We start from the raw sequence: 23,904 nt of genomic DNA on the forward strand, positions 1-23,904 counted from the left end.
CTCCATACATACTATTATATCATGGCATAAGTAAATTCTAAAGTCCATTTTCTAATGAATAATTCTTTGGGAAATTAAAAGTTATTTAAAAAGTGTAAGAAAAATGTTAAAAAGCTTAATTGACACTGTTTCTGGAGCAAATTCTGCTCAGAGTGAAACAACTCTAATACACTGGGCATTTTGCAAAACGTCCAGTCAACAATCAAACAAACAAAATAAAAACCCAGACCTGTAACTGAACTCCTCCCTAAGAGCTGTTCTTCTCAGTAGTTGAGAGAGTGGTTTGACTTCAGTACAAACAGGGTGCTGGGCAGGGCTTTTGCTGCCTGTCCCAGTGTGGGGGCTAGTGGAGAGGTCTCTGTTGAAAATTCTTTCCTGGTGTGCACTGCTATCCACCTGGCATGTTATGAGTAGACTCGGGAGTGTGACCCTCTGCTGTGCCATCCTTCTGTGCGTTTCCCCCATCAGACCTGGACCAAGGGATGAAGTCCCCACCTGCTGAACAGTGGCCCAAACCTCTCCTGTGCACATGGACCCCTGTCCATAAAAAGTGCATCGCTGGCATTCTACCTGAGTCTCTGCATAACATAAATGCCGTGTGAAAATGCCATCAATGAAAATAATTTTGGTTTTATTGATTCTGAACATAATTCATCTATCTGTGAATGTCCGGGAACAACACAAAATTGATACAGAATGTCCTATTACTCAGCATCTGCTGATGAAAAGTGAATTCTAGTGAAGACAGTAAGAAAGGCAAGTGGCGCAGATGGCAACAAAAACACAATCGTGGAGAAGACATTGGATATTTTGCATCTGATCCTAAAATTTTTTAAATATTCCTATCACCATCTTTCTTAGAAACCATAATTGTTAATGGTTACAAGTACCAGCCCCAGGCAGACTGCTGAGCAAGATTTTCTAAAGTTGTAAAGGTACACAAGCCGTTTACTCTGCAAACAAATATTGTGTCTATGGTTATTTAAACACTCACTCTCCATTGGAGTATTGAAATCCTAGGAGAGGCACAGATCTTGTGATCATCACAGGAAGAGCTGGATAAAATGGACAAAGTGCTTAAGCACACGTAGGATCAAGTGCATAGGGAAACCGCAGTAAACATGGTACTAAATCACTTCTAACCAGAAGGGGAATCAGAGATTACAGTCACTAGAATAGAAGTCATAAATATTTAGAACCAACCCTTAAATTATGAGAGAGGATTAATTTCATCAAGTATAAAATTCCACAAGAAATAACTAAACAAAGAGAAATACTAACTTAAGTTGGAGATGAAGGCCAATACAAATACTCACTGGGAAATACTGCTATGTTTTGGGGGAAATGTAAGAAAGATAAAAAACTATATAAAATGTGTAGACTAAAGGCAAATCATCCACCATCGTATTTTTGCAGAGGTCTGCTCTGAATCAGAGCAGTCTTCAATCAGGTCTGCCGCAAACCAATTCAGTTTCAAGGAGATCCCTAGTAATAATTTTGATTAATGAGGTAATTGTAGGGTGTTCCTAAAATCCATTTTATTCTCAACTTGCTGAATAAAAAACACTAATGCTCTTACAATGAAGGTAATAATTATTTGTGGCCATGTCAACGGTAAATTCACAGTAAATCCATCCAGGAGTTATTCTCTTCGATACTTTCAAAAAGATGAAAGCGTTCTGAATGAACAGTATATAGATTGTATCAGTTCAAAACTTCATTTCAGATATTTCGTGAAGCCAAAATGTAGCCGAGCTTGCCCAGCCATGAATAATTTTGCACTTCCTCTGGAGATCTCTAGGAAATCGATAAGGATCTGCAAAGTCTCTGTTAATTCGGGCATTATGTGAGGCTACCCAGCGCACAGTGATTCCCACAGACTCAAGTCCTGAGCTTATATTAAATCATTTTCTTCCAACGATTTAGAGTAGACTTGAGAAATGGCGGCAGAGTGAGGTCCTCGATAAACAGACCGTGGTGAGCACTATGTGGACAGGGCCTCTTAGAAAGCACTCTGCACTTTGCTCGGCTACATTTGCGTTGGCTCACCGTGTGCAGTGATGGCCGTGAAGAGGAAGACAATATCTGATACCTGTAAGTGGTTCAGGTTGCGACACGTTACTCCTTTGTGTGTGGTTCCAAAGTGAGATTGATACGAAAGAGTGTGCCCTCCAAGATCCAAGCTTCTTGAGCTGCCAGGAAAATCTCAAAACAATTAGGGCTCTTTGGAATGCGCGGTTAACTTCCTGCTGTAGGACCGGAACGCCAGCTGCTCCTGCAGCAGTGGGCCTCCAGACGTCAAGGCTGTGTGGATAGTGAGGTAATTGCAGGAAGGAAGGGATACAACTTTGTTATCACAGATTACCATCCCCATTGAAAACCATGGCTACGGCATTAATGTCAGCGCTTCAGAGGCACGCAGCATGAACGGGAGGTCCCGGCGTTCAAGTGTGGAGGTTGTACAGTTGCTGCTGTGTCAAAGGATGGGTCCGGATGATTAAATGTGTGGGAGCCAAAGCTACAGGCTACCAGGCCTTATCAGCGAAAGTAGGTCTCGTAAGACCAAGAGCCAAACAACAAGGTTTAAATTTAATATTAGTGTTCTGGAACTATGCTTGCCCATTGCATTAAGAAAAACAAAATGTTTAGACAAAGATTAATAAATCAACAACTCCACTGAGGGCTATCTTTGGTCCTCAGTGACTGAATAGGGGAAAATGGGTGGTGATTTTCCAGTGTTCATCCAAGAATAGTCTCTTTCTCAATTTCTCCTGCTGTGTTATCAATAGACCACAAATTATCAAAAGCTCTATAGACTTTTTAAAAATATTTGTTGGCGTACAGTTGCTATAGAATGTTGTGTTACTTTCAGGCGTACAGCAAAGTGAATCTGTCATAAATATATATATCTATGCATATTTTTAGGTTCTTTTCGCATGTAGCCCCTTGCGGAGTATTGAATAGAGTTCCCTGTGTTACACAGTGGGTCCTTATTAGACATCTGTTTTATATATTGTAGTATGGACATGTCAATCTCAACATACACTTTTATTTCAAAGCTAGAATTAAGATGCCATATTTCTATCTGGGAATTTTAAATGACCTTCTTTTGGCATATTCCACTGGCAAAACCAGTCTATGTTTATTCCCAGATTATTAAAATTAATTAAAAAGTCAACTTAACAATTTCTTGCCTTTCTGTCCAAGGATCTCAATTGCTTATATGGTGAATGTAGAAAATTTTTAATTTTTTTTTTACTCACGGACCATTTTTAGTCTTTATTGAACTTGTTCAATATTGCCTCTGTTTTATGGTTTGTTTTTTGGGCTGCCAGGCATGTGAGATCTTAGGATCGAATCCACAGCCCCTGCCCTGGAAGGCAAAGTCTTAACCATTGGACTGCCAGGGAAGGCCCACGGAACATTTTTTTTAAATGTTGCTTGTAAGTGAACAGAACCGTCGGTGCTTTGGTTCACCTACGAACATGGCAGTGTCAAGGACGGGGTCTGCAAAGTGCTTGATTCCGGATTCATTCTACCAGCCATGAAGATAAAAGTCCTTCTCATTTCCCCTCACGTCAAAAACTCTCTCCTACTAAAACACCCAGGTGTTCGCGGCTTCTGTGGATAATAGCACATTACTACTGGCTTACACTGAGCTAAGAGCACTCAAATCACCTTTGCAATTCTTAAGCCAGGCCTTCCCACCTGTAGAATTTTGGAGTTAGGACAAGACTATAAACCTGTCTTGTTGAACCTGCCCTATTGCTTCTGACTAAGGCACAGCTGATGGCATGATTCCAGGAGACCCTTGAAAATATTTTTTGAATCCTGAATAATTTATTTCAAAATAAATTTATATTCCCTGGAGTTTAATAACATCCTAAAAGTCATAAGATCTTACCAACTGCAGTGCATTTAAGGTACAAAACATACAAGAACGAGAGGTAACGTGTACATTGCGAGGGGAAAGAATTTGAGGGTGGGCAATGATAAATTATTTTCTGACAGGTGGAAAAGCAATAATTAAGGGAAAATATGAATAAAATACTGACCACTAAGTGTTTGCTGGTGTAGGAAAACAAACTTTTACATTGTAGCAGACATTTAAAAAGCTGTTAGCTAATTTAAATCCCTGTTTGAGAGTAGCACATCCGGTTTGTTTTTAAGGTTTCCTGTCTTTCAATGGTACGTGAAGACTCTTATTAAAAACATTCACTCTCCTTAGTCATTCTTTCCAGTGACAAAGATGATTTGGTCTATTGCCAATGAGTAAATCCAAACTCGGAGAAGGCAATGGCACCCCACTCCAGGACTCTTGCTGGGAAAACCCCATGGATGGAGGAGCGAATCCCAGGGACGGCAGAGCCTGGTGGGCTGCTGCCTGTGGGGCTGCACAGAGTCGGACACGACTGAAGCAACTTAGCAGCAGCAGCAGCGGCAAACCCAACTTCATACCACTCCTTTATTTCTTTATATTTATAGCCTTTGCCATTTCCAATAAAAAGTTACCAAGCCAGACTGAGAAACTCCATCTGAGGCTGAACCCATCTCCAGGGCAGGGGCTGTCCCTGGTCCTGGCTCACCTGATAACTCGGGAGAAATGCAGGTTCTCAGACCCTGCTGACGAACCAGAAACCAGACATAAAGCACAGCAATTTTTATTTCAACAAGCCTTTCAACTCATTTGATGCAATGAAATTCTGAGAAACTTTGACCTAAGACGTCTGTGGTAATCAAAATATTTCTTCAGTCACTAAACAGCAAGCAACAGTGACATGGTATATAAGTAAAAGAAATGGCCATTTCTTTTAAATTGCAACATATTTGCTCTAAAAGTGTTTTGTTACTTATCAGAATTCCCTTGTGTTGATAATTATCTCATATCCACACACCCCACAGCTTGTTTGCAAGTTATTTATCACCAGGGAGCACCTTCATTGTCATTAAAAACATTCACACACAGAAATAAACATTGTCACTGAGCTCTTAGATTCCTTTTTAAAAAAAATTTTTTTTGAGATTCCAAGATTTTGGGTGCTGCAGAAACACTCACATTACAGAGCTATTCTTCACTCGACACATACCAGTTCTGTATGCAGAGCTTCTACGGCAGTATCGTGAAGAGCCAACCTAACTCATTTTGCAGCGAGATGGGAGAAGAAATGAAACATGTTTAGACAAGTGGTTCTCTGCCAGGGACCATGTCTACAGATGCCCATGTGGCGGGGAGGGAGCTACCCCATCTGGTGAATAGAGGCCAAGGATGCTGACAAAAACCCTGCAATGCATAGGAAATCTCCCACACCCATAATTATCTGGTTCAAAGTATCAATAGCACTTCTGTTGAGAAGTTTTGGCCTAAGGAAAAATAAAGTCATATTTCATCACACTAAATTAGTGACAGTCACTATAATTTTGAATTGTGGTGCTTGAGAAGACTCTTAAGAGTCCCTTGGACTGCAAGGAGATCAAACCAGTGACTTCTAAAAGAAATCAACCCTGGATACTCATTGGAAGGACTGATGCTGAAGCTGAAGCTCTAATACTTTGGCCACTTGATGCAAAGAGCTGACTCATCAGCAAAGACCCTAATGCTGGGAAATATTGAAAGCAGAAGAGGGCAGCAGAGGATGCGATGGCTGGATGGCATCATCGACTCAATGGACATGAGTTTGAGTGAACTCTGGGAGACAGTGAAGGACAGGGAAGCCTGGCGTGCTACAGTCCATGGGGTAGCAAAGGGTTGGACACGATTTAGCGACTGAACAACCACTGTAATTTCCATGTTACCCGCTTGGGAAGCCAGAGTCTTTCACCACAGCCGGACAACCCTGGAACCCTTTCTTATCCTCAAAATCTCCAATTCCACACCAACCCTCAGGCCCTGAGGAGAGCTTTCCTTCTCAGCAGAGAAAGTACAGCTAATTATTACAGACCAGCATTGAATCCCCTTTTAGGAGCTCACATTTTTTTGCACTGGCATTTTGAATTCCTGGCATGTTGCCTTGTGTGAATGTTCAGCTCTGTTAGTCAACTTCTTCTTTCCAAAAACATGTTATTCACTTGAAAGAAGACTTCATCTTGAAAAAAAAAAAACCCACCATTTACTTCACTATCTATAAGTTTATTGCTCTTAACAAGGTTCTTTTTACATTTCATCTTTTTCTCAATTTTCCTTTTGATTGAACTCTATCAGTCAGGTTGAGAAAATATTAAAGCATAGCCCAGTTACTAAAAAAAACATATTTTCCATTAGCAAACATCTTTCAATGGTCCTTTCAGCAATTCCTGCAACAGTTCTGAAAATGTTTTCCAAAGGCATGTGATGTCTATTTCCTTTGTTAGCCAAAGGATGTTTCTAGGCTTCTTGGCTAAAGATCCCATTCAAAATTTAGTAGAATTGTGCGACACGAAATTTAACCGTGGACAGATGTTACTATGTGTATATAATTTATCTGCAAGTACAAAGCACGGACTAGGAGCACGGTCTTTCTGTGTAATCTGATTAGAATTTTCATGGGGCTACATCCTTGGACACTGTCTCTTGAAAGCAGGCAGGTGACTCACAGCTGCACCCCACCATTCCCGAGGATGGTAGGAGAGGCAATTCGAGGTAAAGCCTAATTAACTCTGTGATGTTTGATCCTGGATATCTTTAAGAAAAGCACAGTTCCCACCCACCTGCAAACTCTGATGTCAGCCATGAACTTCCTCATAGCATTAAGAAAGGAAATTCTAAACCCCATTGCTACAGAATGGTACACAGAATGGTACGCAGGAAAGGTAACCGTGCACCCCCTTGTGTGTGCTGATTCCTCTCACTCTTTTCCTTAGATCCACATTCTGTTACACCTCCCTGCTCTCTATTATATAAATTACCAGGCTTCCTGGGTGTCACTAGAGGTAAAGAACCTGCCTGCCAATGCACGTTAGATGTGGGAGATGCGGGGTTCGATCTCTGGGTCAGGAAGATACCCTGGAGGAGGAAAATGGCATTCCGTTCCTATACTCCAGTATTCTTGCTTGAAAAATCCCATGGACAGTGGAGTCTGGCAGACTGCCATCCATAGGGTCACGCAGAGTCAGACACGACTGAAGCAACTTACCACACAGGCTTGTAAATTATGGCAGTAATAGAGACAACTCAGATCTTTATGCTGTTTCACTGAATTTGGAGTCCCTGAAACACATATCAAGATTTAACATGAAATCAATCCCCAAACTGCTGTTTAAAAGTAAAAAATTTTATTTCACTTAGATATGTCAACAGAGTTTGGAGACTGAAATTTATGCCCTGAATAAGCAGCCAGAGTTTATTATAGAAACTGATAACCTCCTGAATTTTACTATTTCATCAATACGCCCACGTTTAATGGAGGAGGTAGCTGTCTTCTAAATATTTTCATCAAAATGTACTTTAAACTGAAAAGTTAAGCAGCTTCTATCTATTTGTAAGACTTGCATGTTTAACCTTAAGACAGTGGGTCAGGCTTTTTGAAGGTCAGGTCTTCTACTTGTTTAATTTATAAAAATACTAATTTGCAGTAACATCGATAAACACATTTCCATGTGACATTTTCAGACATTAATCTGAGTAACTATTTCTTTTCTGAGTTGTCTGATATCCTAGACAAATGAGAAAGCCAGTTTAGGAGTATAATTAAAAATGTAAAAGCTTTGTTTCTCAAACATATTTTGGGGTGTGCATAATATTTTTTTAAACAAGAAGTCTACTATGTTTTCAAGAGAAAACACTATTTTCTCTAGAATACCACCTACTGCCTTGAATAATGGGATCTCGCTGTTTATCTGCAGTAGATCCCTTTCCCTCTCCCTCTTCTGCCAGTTCTTGTGAGAATACTCAGAAGTGGAAGGTAGGGATTTTTCTTATTCTTTTTTTAGGAGCATAAGGTTAGTGATGGAAAAGAACTTCTGTATTCCCAGCATCCTTGGAACAACTTACCTTCTTTTCTTCTGGGAGATCCTTTTTGTTCTGATCACAACTATGGGACTACGAGTAACACGCAATTGGGATACACAAAAGTCAAAAAGGGTATTGTACTTATACACAAAATGAATATTCATTCATATGCGTAATTTGTACATGGTTTACATACTTTATACAATGATTAAAGGACATTTTATTCTGTGATTGACACCCCCAGGCAACTTCAATATATATTATCGCCTACTGAATGATAGTGATATTTTATTGCAGATATATTTTCACGATGGTATGTCTTCTCAAACATTTTTAAACCAGTCTTTGGAAAAATATTTTTCTTTTTCAAAAAATATGCAGAACTACAGTTAAACCAATGGCGCTTATATATGAGCAGAATGACTTTCTGGGCTTCATTTTCTTGGTTTCAATCTGAGAGATGTGTTACAAAATTGCTATGATTTCTACCAACTCTATGGCTCTATTAATTCCAATGAAAATATAAAAAAGTCAGATCATGAACTGAAACACCCAGGATCACAGTGACTGTTGCATAACCTAGACAGAAGCCTATATCTCACCATTTTATCAGTGATCCTGTTACTATTATAATTTATTCTTCAGGTCATACCATCTACAAGTCAGATTGCCTGACATCCATACGTGCTTATGTGTTCTTGAAAACCATTCCGGGGGAGGGATTCTTTCTGAAAATCTACGGCCACAGCATATTCAAAAATGAACAAGGTCAAGTGAGGACGCCTCTGAGATGCAGTGTCTTCTTTTTTTTTTTTAAAGTCTGTTCTTTGTTGCCCGGGAGGCCCCAGCATGGAGCAGTGGTCAGAGGCCAAGCAACTAGTGTCTTTAAAAAGGGTAAAAAGGGTAAAAACTGTGAGGAAGGAAAATAATACATGGAATTGTCAAAGACAGGGAGGGATCTAAGGGAATGGGGAACGGGAAGCAGAGACGGACAGGGACCTAGCAAGCAATCCCGACCCGGCGGAGCGTCTACACCGCTGAGTCAGGAGTGTGCCGTCAAGTCCTTCCCAGACTCTGCGCCAAGTGACTGCCTCTTTAAACTGCCTCATCCAACAGCCGATTCAGTTGCCACCACAGAAATAGAAATTACAGCTTTCAACCCTTCATTTTATCCCTCTTACCTATAATCCTCTAGTTCCAGTCTGTCTGACCACTTGACAACGTTGTTGGATTTTTTTCTTTTTTAAATTAGCACGGCTTTGGGGGACCGCTTAAACATGCTTTACTCACAGACAACAGTAGATATCCCTCGAAACTCTTGATGAGGAAAAAAAAAATCCTGCTGAGAACATAAAATGGCACAGAGAACACACAGAACGGATTCTCATAATTGAGACTGTCGTGTGTCTTATTAAAAGCCATCAATTTACCTGGAGGTCTTTCTTTAAAACCTGTTAAGATTCTTCACAGATTTTACATAAAGATTTTTTTTTCTTTGTAACGCTCACTGATCTCTTTTCACATGTGTGTTGTTTGCTGGGTCCTTCAAAGGGCCTCAAGCTTTACTTTCATATTTAAAAAGAGTCACGATGAAGGCCAGTCTTTGAATACAGTGCCTTCAGAGGGACCAAGATGCTTATTATAACTGCCCTGATGAGACTGTCATAGCCTCTTGTGACTCCCAGGCTCCTCTAATGTGTATTTAGGTGTCCTGCTGGATGGCTTGCCTAAGTGATGTGGCTCAGATTTGATGAAAGGATAGCAAATAACATCAATTATAAAGGACATATGTTAATGAGAAGAAGAAAAGAGAGAGGGAGTCTAGGGTTGGGGGAAGAAGAAATTATCCACAGTAGAAAGAACAAAGCATTTCAACCGAACAAAAAGAAATGCCGTACCTGAATCTTGTCCTAATTTTAGGGCATGACTGTGTTCTTTAGAGGCATATGTCTTTGGAGACGTAACGTATTTCTTCAACCTTTGTGGGACTGTCATTGAAGGCGTAGATCAAACTGCCTTCAGTTTCCTTTATGGACTTGTTGGTAATTTTGCCATGATCCCTGTACAGAACAAAGATACTATGTAAAGCTCAGGTCATGGAAAGCCAAATAGCTAAAATTGATTTTTATCTTTTTACAGAAATGTTCTCCAATCTGGCAATCCATAGAGATCTGCCAACTTTTCATATCCTAATTTTTCCCATTCTTAGGGTTACCAATTTGACCCAGAAAACATTGCATGCCACTCCTCCCCCATAAAATAACAAGCAGAGACCCCTGAAAAGATAAAACAGATAGTTTTGCCAACCTCCACTAAGCTAATTAATTATAAGGATTAGTTTTCCTTTAGATGTATTTCCCATGTGTAAAAAAGATTTAAAAATATTAAAAACTATTAGCTCAGTTGATAAATAAGTCTAGATTTCATCCCCAAGCCCATTAAATATATCTGCTTTATTTTTATCACCTAATTTCTCTAAAGAGACTAATTTATCTATCTAAATAATACTGAGCTATATCTCTATCATTCTTCTAGTCTACGATAATGGTTGAATTTTCAAAAATGGAAATATTGAATGTGATTAAGCAGTGTGGTTTCTTCCTTTCAATTAAACTAAATGAAGACAAACCAATGTGCTTCCCCCTTCCCCTTTTGAGGATGGAACCAGAGAACCCTGGTATCTTGTTTTTAAAAAATACTGTAGAAGACAGTGTTGCGGGTTTATGAGTTTGTTGGTCTTCTTCAGTTAGACAATGCATTCCCTCTTTGATAATGTATCTCTGTTACTTTTATTTTAAAAGACTATCCATGTTCTCTGTCCCTGTAACAATGTGTTTCCTTCCCACACTTCTCTTCTGTGCTCCTAGGCACCTGGGGTGAGGCTCTCGAGACAGTTGAGGGGCTCAGGCGAAGGATGAAGCAACAAGAAGGGGTGATGGACACCCCCGAGTCTCCCCCTGCCACCACGGGGGGCCTCCCCAGCAGAGGCTGTGGGTGTGGCACTGGGGGGAGGCGCTTAGCACAGCTCCTGTTTTCAGCCAGGGAGCCGGAAGGGGCCGGGCTGGGACCACTCTGATTCATGGGGCTCACTCAGCTGCTCTGTGCACATCCACTTACAGGAGGCAAACCACTAACAAGTGGAGAAACAGTTCATTTAACGAGATATGTCCGATATGCTTTAAGAAATTCAAAATCAGTGTCGGCTTTAACATCACAGAAGGTTGAAACTGTCTGAAAAGACCACACACACACCCATCGGCTGCTCTGAGGTATGGTGATGGCCGAGAGTTTTGAATTTATTTTACTAAATGTACAAGGAACTTCCTGTCTCTGTCCATGACACCAAACTGTTCTTCATGTGAAATTTAAAGTTTTTAGACAGGACTGGAATTTAATGTGTCCCCTGCCCCTAAGCACACACAGAGTCTGCACTTTGGAGCCCACGTGGCATTTGTAGGTTTACCCTCAAACAATTTTCTATGATTGGCAGAATTCCTCCTATAATAAACTGGGAAACTGGGGCTCAGAGACTCACTAAAATTACAGAGTGACTGAATATGCATAAAACGTTATGTGCCCAAAGGTGTGGAGAAAAGGGAAACTTCCTACACTGCTGGGGATGTACGTGGGTGCAGCCACCCTGGAGAACAGTATGGAGGTTCCTTGAAAAGCTAAAAATAGAGCTGCCATGTAATCCAACAATCCTGTTCCTAGGCATCTACCTGTAGAAAGATACATGTACCCCTATCTTCACTGAAGCACTGTTCACAATAGCCAAGACATGGAAACAGTGTAAATGTCTAAGGACAGATGAACGGGTACGAAGATATGATACACGTATACAATGGAATAGTACTCAGCCACAAAAAAGAATGAAATCGTGCCATTTGGGGGAGCATGGATGGCCCTAGAGATTTTCATGCAAAGTGAATTAGTCAGAAAGAAAAACTCAAATACCATATGCTATCATTCGTATGTGCAATCGGAAATATATCACAGATGGACCTGTCTATGAAGCAGACAGAGACTCACAGGCCCAGAGAATAGGTCTGTGGTTGCCAAGGAGGGAGGTTTAGGGGAGGGTGGAGTGGAAGGTTGGGATTAGAAGGTGTAAACTGTTATATATATAGGGTGGGTAAACAACAAGGTCCTACCATACAGCCCTGGGAACTATATTCAGTATCTTATGATAAACCATAATGGGGAACAATGTAATGAAAGGGTGTATATATGTGTATAACTGGGTCACTTTGCTGTAGAGTGGAAATTAACACAACCTTTTAAATCAACTATACTTCAATTAAAAAAAAATTAAGTTATGCTCCCAAACTCCCAAACAAGCACTCCATCCACCTTATTCCCTTTTCATGGCAAATAAGTGGGTGCTGGGGGCAGTTAGATCATTGTTAATGCCACAAAGAAAACCTCGATGTTATGAACTCATGTTATAAATTTCCTGTATTTTGATTTGATTGGAGAGGGAAGCTAGAAAGTATCCTGACTTGACTTTTTAAAAATTTACAATAAAGGGTTTGTGTGAAGCATGCCAATGGTCATAGAACTTTTCGAACACTCTCATTTTCCTCTCCGTCACCCCTTATTACACTACGCAGTTAATTTTTAGTTGCCTTTCCTCTCCACTATTCCTATTAATTAAAGAAGTATAAGAATACCAAGAACTTGAAAGGAGTGATAGAGGACAATAGGTGTTCTCGTTTTTTTTTTAAAAATTATTGCGAAATATTAAAATTAAGACTGACAACTGCTATTAATTACATTTTAAGCTATTAATGGTCTGACACTTTCCAGTATATTTTAAGCCCATCCCAAGTATTCCGCAAGGATTGAACCCATTTATGAAGAACAGAAAACTATTGAATGGGTCGGGCTGGGGATGAAAATAGACTTAATTTGGGAGAGAAATGTTTACTAAAGGTTTCAGTGGAGCACTTGGTCAAAGCCCATGATATTTAAGGAAAACAAAATTCTACCAACTGGTTCATTTAAATCTTCTTATAGAGTTCTCTCCTGTCTAAAGGTGGTCCCGTGGTCAGTTTCCATATATGACTGCATGTGTTTGCATGGTGTATGAAAAGAAAGAAACACACAGATGCACCAATGCTGACCCTCTAAGAAGGCAGGTGGGGAAGCCCTCTCCCTTACTTTCAAGGATTGTGATGAACGTTGAACTTTCTCTCTTTCTCTCTCCCTCTTTCTTGCCTTCTATAGGGACTTACAACAGATTTAGAGTATCACTTGAAGATATGTTCTAAATCAATTCCCTAATTCATGTTGTGATTTCTCTTTTTTTCCCCCTCTCACATTTCTCTTTTCAGCTCTGAAAGAATTCAGGGAGAAAGAAAAGCGTGAGCTTCCACAGCAGTTGAGGATGCTCTTTCTTTGTTTGCTGGCCCTAGCCTCTGCACCTACACATGGCGGGCGCAGGGCGCGGCCAGGCAGACGGCACTCACTGTGAGATGCCGAGGGACTGTGGGAGCCAGGGGCTCACAGGCTACAACTTGCATGCTTGGCAAGGCTCAGATGCCATGGTTTGAATCTCTAATAAACCACTTGCTGCCTCTCCAGTAATGATACCCTGGGGCTGCTGGGAGGGGATTCTTTTTATAGAAAACATACTCATAAGGATTTAATATTATCTCTCTGAACCCTTTGATTTAATAGAGTATTTTTTTTTCTTATTTTTTTAAACTTTCCCCTTTATTCTGTAGACCCTGTGAACTGAACCAGGGTTAATTCTTGATGGAGCAGTAGGAGGAAATCAACGTCTCTCTACTGAGCTCAAGATTCTTTTTCCTTTTGCACCATGTGCTTAAAAAGAAAAAAAATAAAGTATCTTGCCACTGAATGTCTTTTTACAGACTGAAAAGACTTTTTAGGTTAAACAACATTTGTTAGGTTTTTGATGCAATCAAATGCAATTTCAATCTTCTTGAAAGATCCAGCCCTGCCTCTCGAAAATTGCACATATGTGTCAGCTTTCCATTTTTCTCACTAGTGTTTTACACATGAAGTCTATTTTCACTGAGAAAATGGAATCTTTGTGTCTTTGTCTCCGCACTCCCTGCTCTCAGGCATGTTCTGGCAGCGGCTTTGACTGTCTAAGCTCGGGGGGAGGGGCCTGGCCGTCATTTGTCAGCTTCCCTTTGCATCTGTAATTTCTGGCCACTCAGCAGTATTAGGGAGTCTCAGAAAGGGGGCGAGGAGCATGGGGGGAGAGTTTGTCTCTGATGAAAGCCAAATTCTGCCCAAGTGCCTGAATGAACGACCAAAGAGAGAGAGGAGAGTCTGAAGAACTTTTATTGTGCTTTAATGCGAAAGGTTTTTTTTGGAAATGGCTAATTTACAAAATTGCACATGGTAACATTTTCAGATCTCAGTTGAGAAAGCCCCTGTCCGTATTCCGTTACAGTTTTCACTGCTTTTAGCTTGGCATTGGCTCATGAAACGATTTTAATTTTCCACCAGTGGCTTCTGGTTATTTCTGCCCTTCTTTCCTCCTAACGTAACTGACAGGTCAATTAAACATCTGCATTTTTTTAATCTGGATTTCCCCCCATAACTATTTTGCTTTTCTTCTAAAACTTCCAGATGTTTTGGCTCCTTTAGGATTTGAACGCATGCAAGTATATTTGCTCCTATTTCAAAGGCAGAGAGCTAGATGGACCGACCAGATGTTTCTCTAGGAAAAGCTTGGTAATACACCAGAAATCAGGTCAGTATTTTTGTTTCTTTATAGATAACTTTACACTGGAACCTCTCTTCCTGTCTTTGAGCACTTTACAATTTGAGTTGATCTTGGAAACATTTTTGTCAGCGTTTAGAGTTCAGACTTCATGCTGTGATCCGTTAATTAATCGTCATAAAGAACGTATCCAATTCTGTTATCTCAGTGTCTGGAGATGGGAACAGAAACTGCTGTGATTTGCTTTTTATTATTATTATTATTTCTGTCTTTACCCCACCCCTCTGTAAGAGATAAGAGGTTGTAAGCTATACAAGGCAACAATGTATTTTAACTCCATTTCCGGCTTTGTACAAACATTAAAGGAATCAGCAATGTCTTGCCTTGTCTGGAGGAGACTTGAAAGAGCCTCTAATGTACTTCAAGAAAACCTGCTTCCCATAATTAATAACAGGAAGCCGGGTAAACAGACATTTGCTGACACATGAAACTGAAGCAGTAACATATACACAGAAACCTGGGAAATGATGGTTATACAGAGGGCGGCTCAGTTGTGGCAGATGTTTTCAAGTCCAGGGTAAGTGATCCTTCACTTTACACTGCAAGGTGATCCCTGACCATTTAAACGCGTGCTCACAGAATAGTCACTTTCTGGAAGTGCTCCTCATTCTCTTTTTAAGATTTAGGCAGAAAAACATTCTTTCCTGGAACACAGATTTCCCAGAAGTAAATAGGAGGAAAGACAAACTCTTCTTGTTTTTCAACATGATTATGAAATTTTTGAGCCCATTTCACTTCTGGAAATGAAAACACTTAGTGGGAAAATCTTGGTGTATGTAAGATCGCTTTATTGGAGAGGGGTGTATATTTGCGAGGTCTCAGGCAAACTAAATGCAGCAGTAATTAGACAGAAATAAAGATCCCTGGGCCACCTGGCCCACTTGTCATTACGGCTCCAGACCAGCTTCCTAGGGAAGTAATGTGTCTTTATTGTCCAGCTGTATCGCAGAGTGGGGGCTGTCTGAGCTGAGGACTGACCTTGAACGCAGCAAACTGATGTGACGTGTGGTTCCCCTGCTTCTTAGAAAACGCTGGGCTTGATTTGAATTTGGGGATTTTTGTACAGAGTCAGCCGCTCAGTGTGCAGTTAATTTTGAGGTACAAGTGACTTGGTCCTTGTAAGTGAGATTTTTTGTTGTTGTTGTTGCTGTTAAATTTTAAAGGTGACTCTTTGAGAACGGTTCAGTGTAAAATTAAATTTCTTGGAATGTTTCTTTCTGGTTTTGTGGGATGAATAGGAGAATAAGGAATGATGGCAGAAGTGAGGAAATGCATGTGTTTTCAGATGTATTAGGGGATTTATTAAAGGATTAAGGATGCAAATTAAAGGATGCATTTTGACTAGTCTAGTGTAATAAAATCTACACTGAATCACACAGCCAGAGTGATGTACCTTCGTGGTAAGCTCCCAGTAAGTCTCATCCCAGCACTAGAAAAATGCAGCGTCTTGGGTACCAGGATTAGAGGATTTTGCATCCACCTAACCGATCTTAAAACTGAAAGCCAAATGTCTTGTTTTCTTAGCTAATCTGCAGTAGATATAAATTTAAAGCAGAGGTGTTGTACTAAGAGCCAATTAGCTCCAGTTAAAAGTAAATATAAATAGTTTCATGTTTTACATATACATGGATGGAGCAAAGTAAATAGGAAACACTTTTATCTCCAGAATCTTCTGTTTGTCATGGAAACTGGAACCCATCCAATGGATATCTTAAAGTTTAGAGGAACAACTGAGTTGGAGTGAGTGAAGCTGTGTTAATTGCGAGTGAAAACTAAGACAGTCTGTAAGCTGCAGAATGTCAGTGAGTTTGTAAAAGAGCAAGAAAGCTATGTAATGATTTAAAGGGATTAAAATGTAAAGTGTACTTATTTGGAATTTTTATTAAGTATAGGATGGACTATATACTGACTATTAGGCGTATACTAGCTATTCAGAATAGTTTTGTAAGGAAAGCACAAGTTAATGAATTTTAAATTACAAACCAAAAGTACCGTTCTCTTTGTTAAAGCCTATAGAAAGAAAAGGAAAGGCCAGGTAGTAGAATTATGCCATTTGAAATGGATGCTTTGGAAAACAAAATATTTTTCCAAAAATTTTAGCTGAGGATCTTCTTGGAAGATTTTCAAATATGAATTATAAACTCTACTGTTAACCATACATTTTAGTCGTATGGAAACAATGGTGATACATTAAAAAATAATGATTTTCACAGGCAGACTTATTACTGTACACCCTTGTCACAATATTTAAGTTGTTCTTAGAAATGTTTCATCATAAAGATCATGTTGATGATATGAGTTACATTGTTCAGTGAAGACCCCAGAGCCTCCAAGCCATGATTATGCTTATTCCTTAGGTTGGTTTGGTTGAACAGAACTAGCAAAGTCTGGTAAGAGTGATAGTTTCTCTCCTTTCCTGGACTTCATCAGAGCACAATGTCTTTACATGCACCTGAGAAAATCTGGTGTATTTATCAAAAGAACAATAAACTCACAATTGTGAGTGACAAAGTCAGTAAATCCTCTTGCTTTCGTAGGAAACTACTAACTAAAGTTTCTTAAAAATGAGATATGAAAGACAAAGAAAAATTGTAGACAGTGACCTCAGTATTATATGGGGCACAGGTCAGTATTTCAAATAAAGAGCTAAAATATATAAAGCAAACTTACAAGTTAGCCCTGCATAAATGTTCTAGGAGTAGCATCCTTTGGTTCAAGCGGCTTGTGTACGTATGTGAATTTCAGTCATCTGTTTGTTCATCATACAAATGTTTGCTTGATGAGTGCTCATCACCCTTTTCTGGCTTCTATTTGCTTTTTAGGAAACTGCCTCAGGAAAAGCTGAACGTCTATTTCCTGACTTCTGCCTTTCCCTCTTCTATTTTGATGTGTGTGTATTTATGTGTGTATTCAGCCCTTTGCAAATTTTCTCTGAAAGCTATTTCAGAGAGAGAAAATATATGGATATGAATGGAAGCTGGCAGAGTTATTTATTGATTATTGAGAGACGGCTGCCTTCTTACAGCTTTAGGCCTTACTGTAGTCCATCCGGTGCCCAGTAAGTTTCCATTACAAAGCTGGGGGATTTCTTTTGTGACTGTCGCATGTGAACTGGGCAATGTCTGTTAAGACATGGCTAGGAAAGAGTGCAGGGTACACATTTTTTGACAGAATTTGGCAGTTTTGACATGGCCTTTCCTGTTCCCTCTTATGCATCATTGCTAGGATCAAACAGAGCTCTGAGACTCTTCCACGCTTCTCAAAACAAGGCCGTGCTTTCAAAGCTCACCCAGGTTTCTGGAGAGCTTTCCGTCTTAGGTTTCTGTGTGCTTTAGTTAGCCCGTCTCGGTATATTTCCTGTCACTGTCATCTTTCTAGACATTGCAACTTGCGATGCACGTTGAACCCGTGGCTGGAAAACCTATTATTTTGTTCATAATGAGCTAGCAGCAGAAATGATTAAGATTGAAGGGGGGTTTTTAAGCACGTCCTCAAGCATGAACAAGAGACGGCTGTGATAGACCAACTCTCCAATGAGGTAACAATTAAAACTGTCTTTGTAGCATAAATATAGGTCACACCTGGACAGTTGTATCCCCTATCAATATTAGGAATGCTGATTCTTCTGTAATAACAGAAAGTGCCTGTGATATAAAGATCGACCTCTTTTTATTTTATTTTTTTTACTTTACGCTAGAGCGTTAACAGTGAACGATCACTGCCACTCAATTAATGCTCTTCTTTTTTCTTTCCTGACCTACCAGTTACATGTCTTCTTCATTCAAAGGAAACCAAATTGGCTTTGCTGGAGGGGAAATTATGTTTATAAATTTTAATTTTAGAAAGTAAGAGCATAAAGTGTGTTTTGGCGGTTTAGCAGGTCGAGTCTATTTCATCCATTTGGAAACTGATTTAGTTCTGCTTTATAAAATCTGAGGATATTTAACGGCAAATGTAATTTTGAAGTATAAGTTACATTTTCAAATGAACCTGACTGTTTAAATGAACAATGTGAATGATGGTGCTTGAAAGAATTCCTAACTTTTAAAGGAATTGTGGATTTACTTATAAGTTGTTTAGAAAATCTAAGGGTGTATCGTGCATTTTGTTGAATTTTACTGGCTTTCAGATAAAAAATGTACTGAAACTTTAAAAACATGGGTCATAAATTTTCCATGGGAGAGACCTACAGCAATGCACAAGTAACTTTTCTAAGAACTGATGCTGGTCACTTCTACCTTTCTGTTCCACATGGGGTAAAATACACCTAAAGTTTTCGGCTCCCTGGTATTGAAGTGGCATTGATAGGCAAGTCAGCAGTACAGACAGGATTGGACACAAGTAAGCCCTGCCTGTTTTTGCGGACTCTTCACTCCCTAAATAGGCGTCCATTACTGCTGTGAACGGGGTGTGCCCTTTCACTTGGCAGGCTCTGTCGCTTCACTGGGGCCCGCATTTCACAGGATGGGAATAGAATCTCAGCGACCATTTATATATCTGGGAAAAATAGACGCATTGACTAGGAAAACCATAAATTCTTCTCCTTTTTGGTATGTTTTGCACTTTCTCTTGTAAATTCAGTGGCAACAAGCCATCCTCAAGCCAAATTTGGTACACGAGTTTAATTTATAGTTTCATATAATAAAAATTCTTGCTTTAATAATGTTTACTAAGCAAACATTCAACACTGATTTTTTTTGGCATAAAGCACAATTAATTGCACATAATACAGCAATAATTTTTTAAATAATTAACTGCTACAAAGTTAACATTATTCAGATTGTGAAATTTATTGTCATTATATTATACAGAGAGAACGTCCTTATTTTTTATATTATATGACTAAATTTCTCTGTGAAATTTATTGTCATTATATTATACAGAACTTCCTTATTTTTTATATTGTATGATTAAATGTCTCTGTGTAATTTCAAGAGGAATTGTTTGGTTATGGCCTTAAAGCTCTATGAGAAAATATGTGTAAAGTGAATTACTGGTTTCATAAACTTAGATATTTGCGATGTTTGTGGTTTTGAGTGGCAATGTACTTTTTTGTTAATGGGATTAGAAAATGTTGGACCCTGGGACCTAACAAAAGGGCCAAATAACCATTTCTTTGTGCTCTTCCTTCATGTTCAGTGTAAGCGCTGAAACAGAACAAGGAGAAACAGAAGACCCGGAGCATAATGGCCTCTGATTTCTCCTCTTACATAATCTGTTGAAAACAACTAAAATAAGCCATTAGCGTTGCATCTTGTCTGACTTTCAGATAATCCAACAGGCAAAAAGTGGGTCTGAAACTCAGTGACTCTGACAACATAGGTCACTTTATCCTGCATGCAGGGAATCTACACACCTCCTTTCTAGCATCTTCTAAGACAGGAAGCGTCCCTTTAACACCTGTGTGGGAACCTGAGAGGTTTTCGCTGGAAGGTACCCAGCTGCTCAGCCGTGTCTGATTCTCTGTGACCCTGTGGACTGAAGCCCGCCAGGCTCCTCTGTCATGGGATTCTCCAGGCAAGAGTCCTGGAGTGTGTTGCCATGCCCTTCTCCAGGGGACCTTCCCTACCCAGGGATCAAACTCGCATCTCCTGCATTGGCAGGTGGATTCTTTACCACTCTGCCACCTGGGAAGGCCCAAAGGGGCCCCAGACACCCTCTCACTGATGAGACTGTTCCTAACAAGTGTGCAGAGTCATCCTGAGCACCCTGGGTGACCGCTCTTTTTTAAATAGAGGCGCTCCTTTCTGTATCTCAATAGAAGCGTGCGCCAGTAAATATGGACTAAATGAAATTCCTGACTCACATCTGCAAATTCTCCTACTATCCAGGATGAGCAAAGTGGTGAGGAATGTGAAAAGAGATGACAGAACTCCTCTTTGATGAAACAAAAAATGGTTAAAAATTCCCTTTGACACCTGGAAAAATGCTCATTTTAGCTCAGGGAACTCTACTCGGTGCTCTGGATGACCTAAATGGGAGGAAAATCCAAGAAAGCAGGGGTATATTTATGCGTATAGCTGATTAATTATGCTGTACAGTAGAAATTAACACAACATTGTAAAGCAACTATACCACAATGCAGGAGACTCCAGTTGGCTTCCTGGGTTGGGAAGATCTGATGGAGAAGGGATAGGCTACCCACTCCAGTATACGTGGGCTTCCCTTGTGGCTCAACTGGTAAAGAATCTGCCTGCAAAGCGGGAGACCTGGGTTTGATACCTAGGTTGGGAAGATCCCCGGGAGAAGGGAAAGGCTACCCACTCCAGTATCTGGCCTGGAGAATTCCATGGATTGTATAGTCCATGGGGTTGCAAAGAGCAACTTTCGCCTCTCTACTTCACTTCGGAAATTAACACGACATTGTAAAGCAACTATACTCCAATCAAAATTAATTTTTTAAAAAGAAGAAATTGGTAGATTTCATCAAGCGTCATTATTTAGGCCCTCAGCTGAATGGCAGGTCTTTTTTCAGATCATGTCACCTGAGGGCTTATTCAGGAGTCAGGTCTTCAGAGAACAGGAGCTGTGTCCAAGTTCTCGATTATTCTTCCTACCTCTAGGCCAAAATATGAACCACAGGACCATCCACAGATGCAGAATGCATTCCATTCAATTTGAGTTTCCGGAGGACGGGATGGGGAAGGGGAAGAAATAAATTCTTGACTCAAGAGGCTGAGAGTATTTTCTGAGTCAGATGTGGGTCTAGGAGAAATATACAGGAAAAAGTCTAGTGGAGGAAAAATGACTCACAATATGTGAGGGGGAAGCCGTTTTAATGTCAATGTCCATATTTCTTGTTCAAAATGTGGGTAATTGCATCATGCATTCTAAATATAATAGCAACGAAGACTCTCTAAGAACAGTTAAATTCTTATTCGAGAACAGGAAGGAAAGAATTGGTTAGAATCCTAATGTTACCATGAAAAGCACTGCCTAGCACAATACTGTTATCAAAATAAAACCTGTTCTTGTCCTGTGCTCAGTTGCGTCCGACTCTTTGCAACCCCATGGACTGTAGCCCACCAGGCTCTTTTGTCCGAGGGATGCTCCAGGCAAGAAAATGCTGGAGTGGGTTGTCATGCCCTCCTCCAGGGGGTTTCCCGACCCAGGGGTCAAACCCACATCTCCTGCGTCTCCTGCTTTGCAGGCAGATTCTTTACCGGCTGAGCCATCAGGCCTGTGAGAGGATTGGTTAATGACTTCGAGTAAACTCATAGGTAATTGAAATTTCTTTCAGGATTGAAAAAAGACATCATTGGCTAATATTTCAGAATAAATAAATATATGTATCATCAGGAATACCAACAAACTCACATTTGTCCTCTTAGAAAGAGTTCCTTAAATGGCATTTTCAGGTAGGCTTTTAATAACATTTAAAATCGAGACACATATTTCAAAAGAAGGCTGCAGAGGAAATATCACTCACTGAGTGTGAGCACTCCCCCACGCAGTCACTTACTAGAATTGCTCAAATATAAATTATTGCATTATTGCTTGTAGCCTATAAAATAAGAGTATTGCTGAAATTCAGTACACTAGCCTTTTGAAAATAAGATGCTAGTGATTTTTTATGAAGTTAACCATTTAGTTAATATTCAGAACTTTTCCTAATGCGAAAAAAAAATACTTTACTTATGGCCTTTCTGATCAAAATTCCTCTTAGGTATGCAGAAGACCACTGGCAAAACGAGATTGAGTGGAAGGAACAGCAGCTTTGGAGCTCTGGGGTCTGGCTTGACTCCTGACACAAAGCCTGTCACCCAGGTATCTCTGAGAACAAGGGTTAGTCCTAACAGCTGAGGCCCCAGAGAGGAAGGTGGGGCATGATTGCCAGGATGCATTGTTATCACAGAGTCCCAGTAGAAAGGGAACTTTTCTTTCATCTACCTCTGGTAGAATCCTACTTAGTGACAGCTCTTGCCTGGAAAATCCCATGGATGGAGGAGCCTGGTGGGCTGCAGTCCTTGGGGTCGCTAAGAGTTGGACACGACTGAAGCGGCTTAGCAGCAGCAGCAGAAGAGTCACGTGACCTTGAAAGTGAAATTGAAAATCGCTCAGTCACGTCCGACTCTTAGGGATGCCCGTGGACAATACAGTCCATGGAATTCTCCAGGCCAGAAAACTGGAGTGGATAGCCGTTCCCTTCTCCAGGGGACCTTTCCAACCCAGGAAGTGAACCGGGATCTCCCGCATTGCGGGCAGATTCTTTACCAGCTGAGCTATAATGTGACCTTGGTTCTAACAAAATGTATCCAGCATGCAGCCACTTCTCACCACTCCGCAGCTACTGCTCTGACACCAGGACCTGTATCTCTTGCCTGGTCCTTTGCTCTACAGTAAGTGCCCTATGTAAGAACAAGTTCCATCCGGAGAGAATGTTCATAAATCCACTTTGTTTGTAAGTCCAAAGTTAGCTTAGTCACCCAGATAACACAATTGGCTATAGAGTACTATACTGTAACCAGTTTGCTTGGGCTTCCCGGGTGGCTCAGATGGTACAGAATCTGCCTGCAATGTAGGAGACTCGGGTTAGATCCCTGGGTTGGAAAGATCCCTTGGAGAAGAGAATGGCAACCCACTCCGGTATTCTTGCCTGGAGAATCCCATGGACAGAGGAGCCTGGTGGGCTACAGTCCATGGGGTCACACAGAGTCGGACAAGACTGAGTGACTTCACTTTCCCTTTTCTTTCCCTGCAACAGGTTTATAATACTTTTCACACAAATAATACCTAAAAAGCAAACAAAAAATAAAGACATTTCTAATCTGATAGTTCAGGACCTTGAATAGTACAGTATTAAGTACAGCAGCGGGCACACAGGGGCGGGCATCCAGTGAAAAGGCAAGAGGGGTTACTGACTGGAGGAAGGAGAGGAGGTGAGAGACGCTAGAGCCGGAGGGCCATCAGCGATAGGAGACGGAGGATAAGCTGCGATGTCGCTCATGTCTGACGTTGACGGAATGCAGTTTGTATCTTGGAAAGTTGGCCACCTGAAGGATCATGTGTAGGGGACTTACTGTGCTGTCCTAAACGACTCCCACACTTCATCACTACTCATCACCACCAGCCTAGCCGACCCTGATCTTCACACAGAAGCCAGAGGGACCGTTCTAAACCTAGATCCGAGTCACGTTAAGTCCACTGCCCAAGCTCTCCCACAGATGCCCATCTTGCACAGAAGAAAATCCCAAATCTTTAACTGTGTCCTGCAAGG

General features: G+C 40.5%; 1 long non-coding RNA gene across 1 annotated transcript in view; it reads right to left on the reverse strand.

Annotated features, from left to right (window-relative positions):
- LOC102174324 overlaps positions 7,034 to 23,904 on the reverse strand; it is a 46,339-nt gene continuing 29,468 nt past the window's right edge. The window contains exons 2-3 of the long non-coding RNA XR_310619.3: positions 9,823 to 9,984; positions 7,034 to 7,183 (exon numbers count right to left, since the gene is read on the reverse strand). This is a non-coding gene — a long non-coding RNA (uncharacterized LOC102174324). The remainder of the gene's footprint in view (positions 7,184 to 9,822; positions 9,985 to 23,904) is intronic.

The sequence above is a fragment of the Capra hircus genome, chromosome 16 (assembly GCF_001704415.2).
Source record: "Capra hircus breed San Clemente chromosome 16, ASM170441v1, whole genome shotgun sequence".
Lineage (NCBI taxonomy): Eukaryota > Metazoa > Chordata > Mammalia > Artiodactyla > Bovidae > Capra > Capra hircus.